At 42.6% G+C, this 13,034-nt stretch overlaps 1 non-coding gene across 1 annotated transcript; it reads right to left on the bottom strand.

Moving 5' to 3' along the window:
• Positions 1-8,118: 8,118 nt before the first annotated feature.
• TRNAA-UGC (transfer RNA alanine (anticodon UGC)) lies at positions 8,119-8,191 on the bottom strand. The gene has a single exon. It is a non-coding gene; the product is annotated as a tRNA-Ala (tRNA).
• Between the last annotated feature and the right edge of the window lie 4,843 nt (positions 8,192-13,034).

Raw genomic sequence — 13,034 nt, 5'->3', positions numbered from 1 at the left:
TGACAATTAAATGTAATGTGGGATCCTGGGTGGGATCCTGGGAGAAAAAGAGGACATTAGGTAAAAACCAAGGAATTCTGAATAAAATATGAACTTTAGTTAATAATAATATACCAATGCTGGTTCATTAATTGTGACAAATGTATACCATACAATGTAAGATATTTATAATGGGGGAAACTGGGTGTGAGATACAGGGAAACCCTGTGCTATCTTCTCAATTTTTCTTTAAATCTAAACTGTTCCAAAATAAAGTGTATTAAAAAACAAAAAAACTGAGCTTCCCTGGTGGTGCAGTGGTTAAGAATCCACCTGCCAATGCAGGAGACACGGGTTGGAGCCCTGGTCCAGGAAGATCCCACATGCTGTAGAGCAACTAAGCCTGTGCACCACAACTACTAAGCCTGCGCTCTGGAGCCTGTGAGCCACAACTACTGAGACCCTGTGCCACAACTACTGAGGCCCACGTGCCTGGAGCCTGTGGTCCGCAACAAGAGAAGCCACTGCAATGAGAAGCACGCGCACCGCAACAAAGAGTAGCCCCACTCGCCGCAACTAGAGAAAGCCCACACGCAGCAACAAAGACCCAACACAGCCAAAAATAAATGATAAATAAATTTTAAAAATTAAAAAAAAACTAATAAAGAAAAGTATGGTACTGGAACAAAAACAGACACATAGATCAATGGAAGAGTATATAGAGCCCAGAAATAAACCCTTGCTTATACAATCAATCTACAACAAAGGAGGCAAGAATATACAATGGGGAAAAGACAAGCTTTTCAAAAATGCTGCTGGGAACACTGGACAGCTACATGCAAAAGAATCAAACTGGACTACTTTCTCACACCATATACAAAATAAACTCACAATGGATTAAGACTTAAATATAAGACCTAAAACCATAAAACTCCTAGAAGAAAACATGGGCAGTATGCTCCTTGACATAGGTCTTAGTAATATTTTTTTGGATCTGTCTCCTGGAAAGGGAAACAAAAGTAAAAATAAACAAATGGGACTACATCGAACTAAAAAGCTTTTGCACATGGCAAGAAACTATCAACAAAACAAAGACTGCCTATTGAATGGGAGAAGATATTTGCAAACAATATATTCGATAAGGGGTTAATATCCAAAATATACAAAGAACTCATACAATTCAACGAAGAAAAAAACCAAAACAAAACAACCCGACTAAAAAATGGGCAGAGGACCTGAATAGACATTTTTCTGAAGAAGACATGTGGATGGCCAACAGGCACAAGAAAAGATGCTCAACATCACTCATCATAAGGGAGATACAAATTAAAAGCACAGTTGTCAGAATGGCTATCATCAAAAGACAACAAATAACAAATGTTGGTGAGAATGTGGAGAAAAGGGAACACTTGTGAATTATCAATTGGATTGTAAATTGATGCAGCCGCTATGGAAAACAGTATGGAGGTTCCCCCCAAAATTAAAAATAGAACTACCATATCCAGCAATTTCACTTCTGGGTATTTACCTGAAGAAAACAAAAACAATAACTCGAAAAGATACATGCACTCCAATGTTCATTGCAGCATTATTTACAGTAGCCAAGATATGGAAACCACCTAAGTGTCCATGATAGATGAATGGATAAAGATATGGTATATATGTACAAAGGAATATTACTCAGCCATAAAAAAATGAAACCTTGCCATTTGTCACAACATGGATGGATCTACAGGGTATTATGCTAAGTGAAATAAGTCAGAGAAAGACAAATGCCGTATGACCTCACTTATATGTAGAATCTAAAAAACAAAACAAAACGAAATAGGGACTTCCCTGGTGGTCCAGTGGCTAAGACTCCACACTCCCAATGCAGGGGGCCGGGGTTCGATCCCTGGTCAGGGAACTAGATCCCACATGCCGCAGCTAAGACCCAGTGCAGCAAATAAATAAATACATAAATAAATATTTAAAAAAATAACAACAATAAAATAAAAAGAGAGTCGTAATTACAGAGAACAAACAGGTAGATGCCAGAAGGGAGGAGGGTGGCAGGGAGTGAAATACTGAGGGGATTAAGAGGTACGAACCTCCAGTTATAAAATAAATAAGCCATGAGGATGTAAAAGGAATATGGTCAATAATATTGGAATAACTGTGTGGCAACAGATGGTTACTAGACTTATGGTGATCATTTCATAACATATGCAAATGTCAAATCACTATGTAGTACATCTGAAACTGATGTAATATTGTATGTCAACTGCATCAAAAAAACCCCAAAAACCTAAGCCCTAAGTTAAAAAGAATTAGCTAGCTTAGGGAGAGTGTAAGATTAATAAAATAGTTTTAATTAGCAGAAAAACAAAACTAAACTAAAACGTGGCCCTGACATTGAATCACGGCAGTCATAACATTTTGTTTCCAAAGTGTCCAACACAAGGTGTAAGGAGCTTTAGACTTGTAAAAGTGCTTTAGTTTGCCCTATCTCACATGGTACCCAAGTGCAATTGCTGGGGTCTGTGAGGGGTGTTGGGGGAGTATACAGGGGCCCAGAGAAGTTAGGGGACTAGCCTCAAGATCAAAGAAGCTAGTAAGTGGCAGACAGTCCCAGAACCAGCAATCCACAGGTTCACACTCAGGTATGGTCAAATTCTTAGGCATTTCTGTTAAGCCCATATCTTATTTAAAATTACTGCATACATTGGAATACCTACAGCAAAACCTCAACTCAGTAAGAATAAACCAAAAGAAATCTACCCGTACCCCACCACCGTGATTTTCCTATTGCTGAAAAAGGGATTAACAAAAAAGAAAGAGTTTACTCAAAAAGTTCAGTGCACAGGCTCTTTGTGAGTGAAATGCACCTCATGTAGTCTTTTTCTATTTCTTCTGCATACTCCACTCCAAAGCCTCCGAATCAGGCTTGCTACTCAGAAGGAGCCCAGAGACTCAATGGGCAGGTCAGAAAGCTTTGAAATAAAAAGAGGATGCAAGAAAAAGAATTTTATATCTAACACTTAATTTCTTTGTCCATCATACTTCAATAAACCTGGGAAGAACACTACTTATTTACCAACATACTGATGATAATACAATAATTAGGCTGCACACTCACCAGGCTTTCCAGTTAATTAATTGGGTTTTTCTCTACTCGGTGTACTTGTGTCCTGGGAGAGAGTTGGCGGCAAAGTCAGCGGCCTGGGCTGAGTCAGCCTCCTGGTGCCAGGGGAACAGGATCTTGCTAGTCAGCCCTCCAGCCCCTCCATGCCATCTGTCTCTAGGATCAGGCTGCCTCTGGGGCTTTGGCCCTGCCCTGCCCACTGTCCCGCATCCAGCCTTGCTTAGCCTTTGCTTCTCCCTGTCTTTCTCTCCACCCCGTCTCCATCTACCTGATCCCAACTGCTACTGCCCCCCTCAGACAACTCTTTCCTGCCCAGACTCTGCACTCAAGCCCTGGCCAGTATTTTTTTCTTTTTCTTTTCTTTTTTTTAACTGCCTTCAGGAGTTGCCAGCTAAAAACGTTCATGTAAAAGAACTCCCCTCTCCTTTCATTAACAGAGTTCCCCTTCTAACTTCCTTATTTCTGACCACGTAGCACAATTCTCTCAAGCTAATGAATTGGAAGGAGTTGGAGCCGAATACTCTCCAAATCTTCCAATGCACTTGGACTCCCTCCTCTCCATCCTCCTCTGTCCTCAGTCCTTTTCGTGAAGTACTTGACACCCCTCTTCCTTTTAGCATCCCTTGCCCAAAAAATCACCTCCTGCCTGCCTCCCTGGCTTTGTTTTGCTCATTTCTAGTGCACTCAATCTTCCTAAGACAAGTTTATTCTGTCACCCTCCCACTAAAAAACCTATAGTGAATCCCTGTTTGCCATTGGATAGACTGTACAAGTCCCTGCTGGCATCCCACAGCCTCTAATTACAGTATACCCCCAGGATGGGATAAATAGCCACTGAAATAATCCTTAAGAGAACTTCCAATGATGTAGGGAAATGTTAAAAATAGTGTTAGGGCTTCCCTGGTGGTGCAGTGGTTGAGAGTCCGCCTGCTGATGCAGGGGACACGGGTTTGTGCCCCGGTCTGGGAAGATCCCACATGCCGCGGAGCAGCGGCTAGGCCCGTGAGCCTCTCGTGCTCAGCAACGAGAGAGGCCACAACACTGAGAGGTTCGTGTACCGCAAAAAAAAAAAAAAAAAGTTAAATGATACAGAATTATATAAACAGTTTGAGCCCAGGTATTTTTTTTTTAAAGTGTATAGTTAGAATAAAAGAGAGTCCTATATGAAGGACATAGACCAAAATGTGGAGAGTCATTGCCATTGGGTGGGAAGCCTGATATATAATGAACACTAAACACATGTTAGCAATTAATATTATGTTGCTTTATCATCATTTTCTCTCCTTTTTCTACAATGAACATGTTATTTTACACCAAAAAAAAGTTACTGGGCTTTCCTGGTAGTGCAGTGGTTAAGAATCCACCTGCCAATGCAGGGGACACGGGTTCAATCCCTGGTCCGGGAAGATTCCACATGCCGCGGAGCAACTAAGCCCGTGTGCCACAACTACTGAGCCTGCGCTCTAGAACCCATGAGCCACAACTACTGAAGCCCGTGCACCTAGAGCCCATGCTCCACAACAAGAGAAGCCACGGCAATGGGAAGCCCGTGCACTGCAACGAAGAGGAGTCCCTGCTCACCACAACTAGAGAAAGCCCACGCACAGCAATGAAGACCCAACGCAGCCAAAAATAAATAAATTTTACAAAGTTACTGAAATTAAAAAATATATTTGTCGTATATTTAGAAAAAAAAGAGGAAATGCACCAACATGTCAATGACTACCTCTGAATGGCAGAATTATGAATAGTTTGTTCTCATTCATTCCTTCATTCCATGAGGTTCTTTTCGAACCCACTGTGGGGCAGTCACTGTGGAAAGTGCTGAGTGCACGTGGATGAACAAAACAGGCCTCACCTCTTTCCCCACCTCGCTCTACCCTACATTAACCTCCCTTCTCTAAACTCATTGTCTGTTTCTCTCACTTTGAGAACGTTATGTGTTTCCTGTGTGCATATCATATACTTCAAGCAGCTGGGAACAGGGAGGGTCTCATACAACTTCTGGCTCTTACTGCCCCAGTCCAGTGGCATCCCACTTAGGAGTACTTATTAACTCTTTGTGGAATGAATAAATGAATGGGGAGGCATGATTTGCCAAATGATAAAGAGACTGATAAGCAGGCAGCCCCACCTCCCCTGATGTCACAAGCACTTGTCCAAATGGCCAAGCCCTGGGTTCAGCCAAATCCTCAGTTACTTCTCCTCAAAGACTGGCTCCACTGGCCCAAAGCCTCCTCTTGAATAGAAGTTGGGGCCTGAGACCACCGAGGTCCACTCAACTCCCTGGGGTTAACGCTAGAGTGTGTGTTTTCCTTTGATGATGAGGATGATCATTATGAACATTAGCAACTTTACAAAAAGAGGACCCAATAAACAAGCATTCAATTAATAATGACATCCAAATTCTCTTCTTGGCATTGCTTATATAAATTCACATTTTACATAGTTTTAATCAGGGATGATATTTACATTGTTTAACAACTGGTATGGCTGCAGAGAGATGCTAGTCCTTGTGCTGGAGCAGCTTTTTAGAAGATCTTTAGTGTGCCTGATATTAACCCTTTAGTGGCTGGCTCCTGGGGAAGAGTGATGGGGAGGGGTACACTCAGGGAAGTGGTTTTTTTTTTTTTTTTGGCCACATCATTGCGGCACATGGGCTCTAGAGCACGTGAACTTAGCTGCGACATGCATGTGGGATCTTTGTTCCCCGACCAGGGATCGAACCTGCGTCCCCTGCATTGGAAGGCAGATTCTTAACCACTGGACCACCAGGGAAGTCCTGGAAGTGGATATTTTAACAACTGGTGTGGCCACATCGGTGTGTACCTGCTGAACTTCATCAGTCTGGTTGGGTTTGGAGTGAGTGTGAACCAAGCAAAGAGGGCTTGGAAACAGCCTGAAGAAACAGCAGGAATCACGCCCAGAAGGGAAAGAGTCTGGTCCATTTTGGAACTAAAACTATCTCAGCCTGGCCAAGGAAGAGAGTGGTGAGAAATGAGCTGGAGAGGGAGGCAGGAGCCCAATCCAGGTCACATCACAGCTTTTCTTTTCCTTCGGGGTTATTTCACTGGGGAACAGCTAGCCTAGGGTGACCAGGACTAGGGGGTATCCTGGGACACAGAACTTTCAGTGCTAAACCCAGGAGGGCTGGTCTCCCTAACTAGATCTCTTTTTCCTCCTGTTAGTAGGTCCAACCTGCTCTTCAGAAAGACCACAGCAATTGAAACTAGAAACAGAGCAGGATTTTCCAAACCACCATGAAATCACCTTTCACTATTTTTTGTAAAAGTGCTGATAGAAAGGTACCGGGTTTTGTTCACATTTAAGTTTGTATAAAGCTAGTATTTCTCAATCAACTTCCTTTCCCTGCCTTTATTGCAAATTACGCTTTTGTTAACAAGAGACAAGATAGCTTGATGGCTAAGAGCGTGGGCTCTGGGCCAAAGCACCTGGGTTGGTATCCGGGTTGTGTCCCTTAATAACTGTTGTCTTTTCTGGGCCCCAGTTTCCTTGTCTGTAAAATGGGATTGATTAAAATAGTACCTGCTTCATAGAATGTTGTGAGGATTAAATGAATTATGGAGAATGCTCAGAATAGTGCCGGTACAGAGAGAATGCTCTGCAAGGGTGCACTAGTGTTATAATTATCTTCCTCTGGGACAGGGCAAGTTTTTTCAGATGAAGTCATGGCTCCACCTGAGACTGAACAATACAAATTTGTCAGATAAGGTAGATTCGGAATTTCTTCTTCTGTGACCTAGATAGGGAACACAAAAAGTCATCATTCTAATACACTGGTATTGTTATTATCTTTATAGGTGAGGAAACTGAGTCTCCATTGAAGTTAAGTGACTTGCCCAAGGCCTCACGGCTAAGACTGAGCCAGGATCGCAGAACCCCGTCTGTCGCCCCACCATCACCCCCGTTTCAGTCCTCCCCTTAAGAATGGTGGGCTATGGGGACTTCCCTGGTGGTCCAGCGGGTAAGACTCTGTGCTCCCAATGCAGGGGGCCCAGGTTTGATCCCTGGTCGGGGAACTAGATCCTGCATGCATGCCACAACTAAGAGTTCACATGCCGAGACGAAGATCAAGTGTGCCACAACTAAGACCCAGCGCAGCCTAAATAAATAAATAAATAAATAAATAAATCTTGAAAAAAATAAAAGAGTCATGGGCTACACCATCAATGGACATGGTTTAGGAAGACATGATATATGTATACACACACACGCACGCGTGCACACACACACACAATGGAATATTACTCAGCCATAAAAAAGAATGAAATATTGCCATTTGCAGCAGCAAATGGATGGACCTAGAGAATATTATACTTGGTGAAGTAAGTCAGACAAAGACAAATATTATTATGAAATCACTTATATGTGGAATCTAAAAAATAGTACAAATGAATCTATATACAAAACAGAAACAGACTTATGGACACAGAAAACAAACTTACAGTTACCAAAAAGGAAGGGGGGCAGGGATAAATTATGAGTATGGGATTAGCAGATACAAACTACTACACATAAAATAGATAAGCAACAAGGGTTTACTGTATAGCACAGGGAAATATATTCAATATCTTATAATAACCTATAATGGAAAATAATCTGAAGAAAAAAAATATATAACTGAATCACTTTGCTGTACACCTGAAACTAACCCAATATTGTAAACCAACTATACTTCAATTTTTAAAAATACAAAAAAAAAAAAGAATAATTATGGGCTACAAAGCATGCTATCTATTGTTTTATTATCTTTTGTCTTATAAACTCTAATATCCATTCTGACATTTGGGCAGAGATTTTTTGATTTTTTTAATTTTTATTTTTTGAAAAATATTTATTTATTTATTTTTCTGTCTATCTTGGTTGCACCAGGTCTTAGTTGTGGCATGCGGGATCTTTAGTTGCGGTGTGTGGACTCTTAGTTGGGGCATGTGGAATTCCTCTTAGTTGCGGCATGCAGACTCTCTTAGGTGCAGCATGCATGTGGGATCTAGCTCCCCAGCCAGGGATCGAACCCAGGACCCCTGCATTGCAAACACAGAGTCTTACCCACTGGACCACCAGGGAAGTCCCGTGGGCAGAGATCTTTTTAAAATTTGATATCGCAATCAACTCATTTACATCTAAAATGCACCCATTTTAAGCGTATAATTTAATGAGTTTTGACCAATGTATCCACCTACATAATCAACACCACCACAATCAATATACAAAACATTTCCATCTCCCCTAAAAAGTTCCTTCTTGCTCCTTTCTAGTCAATCCTCCACCCCCATGCCAGGTCCTAGGCAAACACTGATCAGCTTTCTGTTGCTAAGGTTTAGTTTTTGCGTTTTAGAATTTCAAATAAACAGAAACGTGCTCTGTGTACTCTCTTATGTCTCACTTCTTACACTCAGCCCGTTTTTGAGTTTCATTCATGCTTTTGTATGTAAAGCTAGTTTGTTCTTTTTTTTATTGCTGAATAGTATTCCAGTGTATGGATGTACCACTATTTGTTTATTCTCTTATTGATAGACATTTTTAAAATAAATTTATTTATTTTATTTATTTATTTTTGGCTGCGTTGGGTCTTCATTGCTGTGCGCAGGCTTCTCATTGCAGTGGCTTTTCTTGTTGCAGGACATGGGTTCTAGGCACGAGGGCTTCAGTAGTTGTGGCACACAGGCTTAGTTGCTCTGCGGCATGTGGGATCTTCCCGGATCAGGGATCAAACCTATGTCCCCTGCATTGGCAGGCGGATTCTTAACCACTGCACCACCAGGGAAGTCCCTCTTATTGATAGACATTTGAGTTGTTTCCAGTTTGGGGCTATTATGAATAAAGCTGCTATAGACATTCGTGTCCAAATCTTCGTGTGGACTATGTTTTCTTTCTCTCAGGTAAATACCCAGGTATGGAACTGCTGGGTCATAAAGTCAGTGCATGTTAAGTGGCTGTGAGTCATCACACCATTCTATATTCCCACCAGCAATGGGTTCCAGTTGCTTCACAGCTTCACAACACTACATATTAGTGGTCTTTTTGAACAGTTTGGATTTTACTGTTGTTGTTGTGTTGTTACTCTTGTTCTTAATGTAAAAATCTCATTACTTTTAAAAGTTTGAAAACAGTTTCTGCAAGAGGCCACGTGGATGAGTACAGAGGCAAGTTTTATTCAGACATATGCAGTGTGATGGCATGATGTAAATGCACATTAACGTGTCAAGTCATGCATTAACTCAGCAGGCACTTCCCAAGTACTTACAGTGTCAGGTCTTATGATCTAAAAGGTTGGAGACAGGATGAGGGCTGGCTGTTAGATTTTATTGGGTTTCGCATAATCAGAGAAGGCTTCCTGGCTGAGGCATCTTTTGAAATGTATCCTAGACTAAGGGATAGATAAGGAGCATAGAAACTGGCTTGGAGGCAGTGCCCTGAAAACCATTATTCCCTGGGTGCTGTCCCCAGGTGTCTCTAAATGGACTGTGAGAAGGGTTTGGCTTTCAGAGAACTACAGACTGTTAGAGATGGTCTAGTTCTACCCTCACCAGTTACAGTTGAGGAAATACAAGGAGTTCAGAGGGGCCAGGTGACTTGTTCAGCAGCATCTGGCTGAGTTAGCTTCCATATCCTGAGAAGAAGGGGGTCTGGAGAAACAGCCCGGGAGGGTGGTGGGGAGGGCAACTGCCAGCCTGGGAGGGGCTCCTGGAAAGGTGGTGCTGGTCCAAAGCATGCACCCCACCCAGACTCCCAGACTCCCTAGAAGTGTATAAAACTGTAGGTACTGACAACTAAAACTTTTCATCTTAAGACCACATAGCTGCAGAGAACGCCATTTGTAGCATACTGTGAATAGTAATGCTTAAATAAAACTATGACCTCATTCTTTTACATATACACATTGGAATCTAAAATACCAAAGGAGTTTGATATTCTAACACATCCATTTAAAATAATGTGAACAAGCTCTCCTTTAACAGTTGGAAAGTTTATGTTATTTATTTTCTCTTTCAGTGCTCCCAATCTTACTGTAACGTATGTTATGACTGAAAGTTTTATTGGTACCTTATCCTAATTGGGTATAATTAGTATATACATTTTTTAACGTTATAATGTTATATATCTGGTGACTTTGAGGCTCTAAGTCTTAACATTGTTTTCTTTTGAATTAAATTATCATTATAATTATTCAACTCATCAAAACATAAATATATTACACATTTTGATATAGTTACACATAAAAAGTAAAATTATACAAGAAATTTTTTTTTTTTTTTTTTTTGCCATATGCTGGCCTCTCACTGTTGTGGCCTCTCCCGTTGCGGAGCACAGGCTCCAGACGCGCAGGCTCAGCGGCCATGGCTCACGGGCCCAGCCGCTCTGCGGCATGTGGGATCTTCCCGGACCGGGGCACGAACCCGCATCCCCTGCATCGGCAGGCAGACTCTCAACCACTGCGCTACCAGGGAAGCCCAAGAAATACATTTTTTGATGAGATGCATCAGGCTCTTTTGGTTTTGTTTTCAATCAGTTTATGCATTCATGGATAGAATGCTTGAATGCGACAAAGTTCAGCATCAATTCTCTTACGTTTTTGTTTTGTTTAATGTAAGTGCAGAGAAATCTTGTTCACATACATCTTTAGACGGGAATGGAAGGAGGTTTGGTATAGCAATATTACTTGATTATTTGACTCCCTTCCAAATTATATGCCAAAAATATTAGCAATTATTTTTAGTGATGTTTTATTTATTTATTTATTTTGGCTGTGTTGGGTCTTCGTTGCTGCGCGCAGGGCTTTCTCTAGTTGTGGCTAGCGGGTGCTACTCTTCATTGCGGTGCGTGGGCTTCTTGTTGCAGTGGCTTCTCTTGTTACAGAACACCGACTCTAGGTGCGCCTGCTTCAGCAGTTGTGGTTCACGGGCTTCAGTAGCTGTGGCTTGCGGGCTCCAGAGCGCAGGCTCGGTAGTTGTGGCTTGCGGGCTCTAGAGTGCAGGCTCAGTTGTAGCACACGGGCTTAGTTGCTCCGCGGCATGTGGGATCTTCCCAGACCAGGGCTCAAACCCGTGTCCCCTGCATTGGCAGGCGGATTCTTAACCACTGTACCACCAGGGAAGTCCCTGTTAGCAATTTTTTTTCAATTAACTAAAGTTTGATTAGGTTCTCAAATCGTATTCGAATTAGCGAATTAGAAACCGTTCGATGTTTTCTTGTCACTTGGTCTTTATTCTCTTTGTGGGAACACCAACAATAATTCCAGTAGTCTCTTTGCTGGGCTCCTGGAAGATTTTTATGCCCTGAAGCAATGTACCATGGGGTGGAGTGGTTTCCAAGTGGATAAGACCTTGCTCCCAGGGGCCGTCTCCTGATGGTCACTTTTGGCCCAGGGAAACTCTGGACACTTATTCCCTTAAAACTATTTGGTGTGCTCTCCTTGGGACCTGTGAACCCCAGTGTGAGGACCGCTGACCTGAGGATGCCTTCCATACCCCTAAGGACCTGTGAACTCCAGTTTAGGACCACTGACCTGAGGATGCCTTCATTTCCCACCTAGAGAGGTGAAAAAAGTGTCCTATCCCCTCTCACCCAGTGGCTTCTCTGGGGTCTTCACAACCCTGGAAGGTGGTGGGAAGAAAGAGGGCAGGCTGAGTCTATACATGCCTTGGGCAGGGCTTTGTCACTCAGTGAGAGAAGGAATGACAGTAACAGGGAGGGGAGAAGGCTTTTTGAGAAATGGGACTATTTTAGGTAGATTTGGAAACATCTGGAAGGGAATCAAACAGGAAGAAGAAGAAATTTACCTCTTACAAAGGGTTGTAAAGAGGTGTTCTGAGTGAGCCAAGGACCTTCTTTCTTTCAGCATATTTTAGCAGAAGCCAACAATGTGCCAGCCCTGTGGCAGGAGGAGGTCTGCAAGTCACCTGTCACTGCCTTCAGCGAGCTTATACTGTACACAGTTGGCCCAGGGAGGGGGAGGGAAGGGAAAAGAGTGGGAGGGGGAGGAAGAAGAGGGGGGAGGGGAAGGAGGGGATTGAGGAAGAGGAGAGAGAGGTTGCGGGGGAGAAGAGAGGGAGAGAGAAAGAAAGAGAGAGAGGAGTTCTAGGCAGTTGTAATGCAGGGAGATCATAATGTGGGGTGATCAGCACAGAGGGCTGAGGGAGGGGCCCTGATCAGGAGGGAGGGGCCCTGATCAGGAGGGGCCCTGATCCTGGCAAGGGGAGGGGTACCAGGGAAGAAGCCAGTCTGGAGGGAGCAAACACCTAAAACCAAATACTCAGGTGTCTGGAGGGGTGGGGTGCATTTAGGGAATATCCTTAGATCAGCACTGAGAGATAAGAACAGACCTGATGAGGAGTTTAACTGGGTATGAGGCAAAGGACTGCTCTGTTTCCTTAATAAGTCTTACAGCTCTCTCTCTCTCTCCCTCTCTCTCTCTCCCTCTCTCTCTCTCTCTCTATATATATATATATATACACACACACATATATTTAATCATATATATGATTAAAATAAAAAATTAAATTTATAAACAAATCCATAAATCTCCCACACAGAAGAATTCCCAATGATTTGTACTTTACCCTCAAGTGAGCGTAAATCTCCACTCCTTAAGTCTCGTCTGTGCATAGTAACTTCCTTCCAAAGAGTACAGTCTGGAAAGGAGGGGAAGAGTAACTTCACAGTGGAGAAACCTGACAAACCTCAGTCAGGGGATCAAGGTCAACATCAACAGTGATAAGTCATGTTGATGATATGTACCCTTGATATGATGTGATGATAACGGTACTTTACCTCTCAAAAACCCCATAACCCCAGTCTAATCATGAAAAAAAGATATCAGACAAATTCCAATAGAGAGCATCCTACCTACCCAGTTTCCTCAAAATGGTCAAGGTCACCTAAAACAAGGAAAAGTCTGAAAAACTGC

This window comes from Globicephala melas, chromosome 2, assembly GCF_963455315.2.
Source record: "Globicephala melas chromosome 2, mGloMel1.2, whole genome shotgun sequence".
NCBI lineage: Eukaryota > Metazoa > Chordata > Mammalia > Artiodactyla > Delphinidae > Globicephala > Globicephala melas.
Note: the sequence above shows the minus strand (reverse complement) of the source record. Positions and strands in the feature narration are given on the sequence as shown.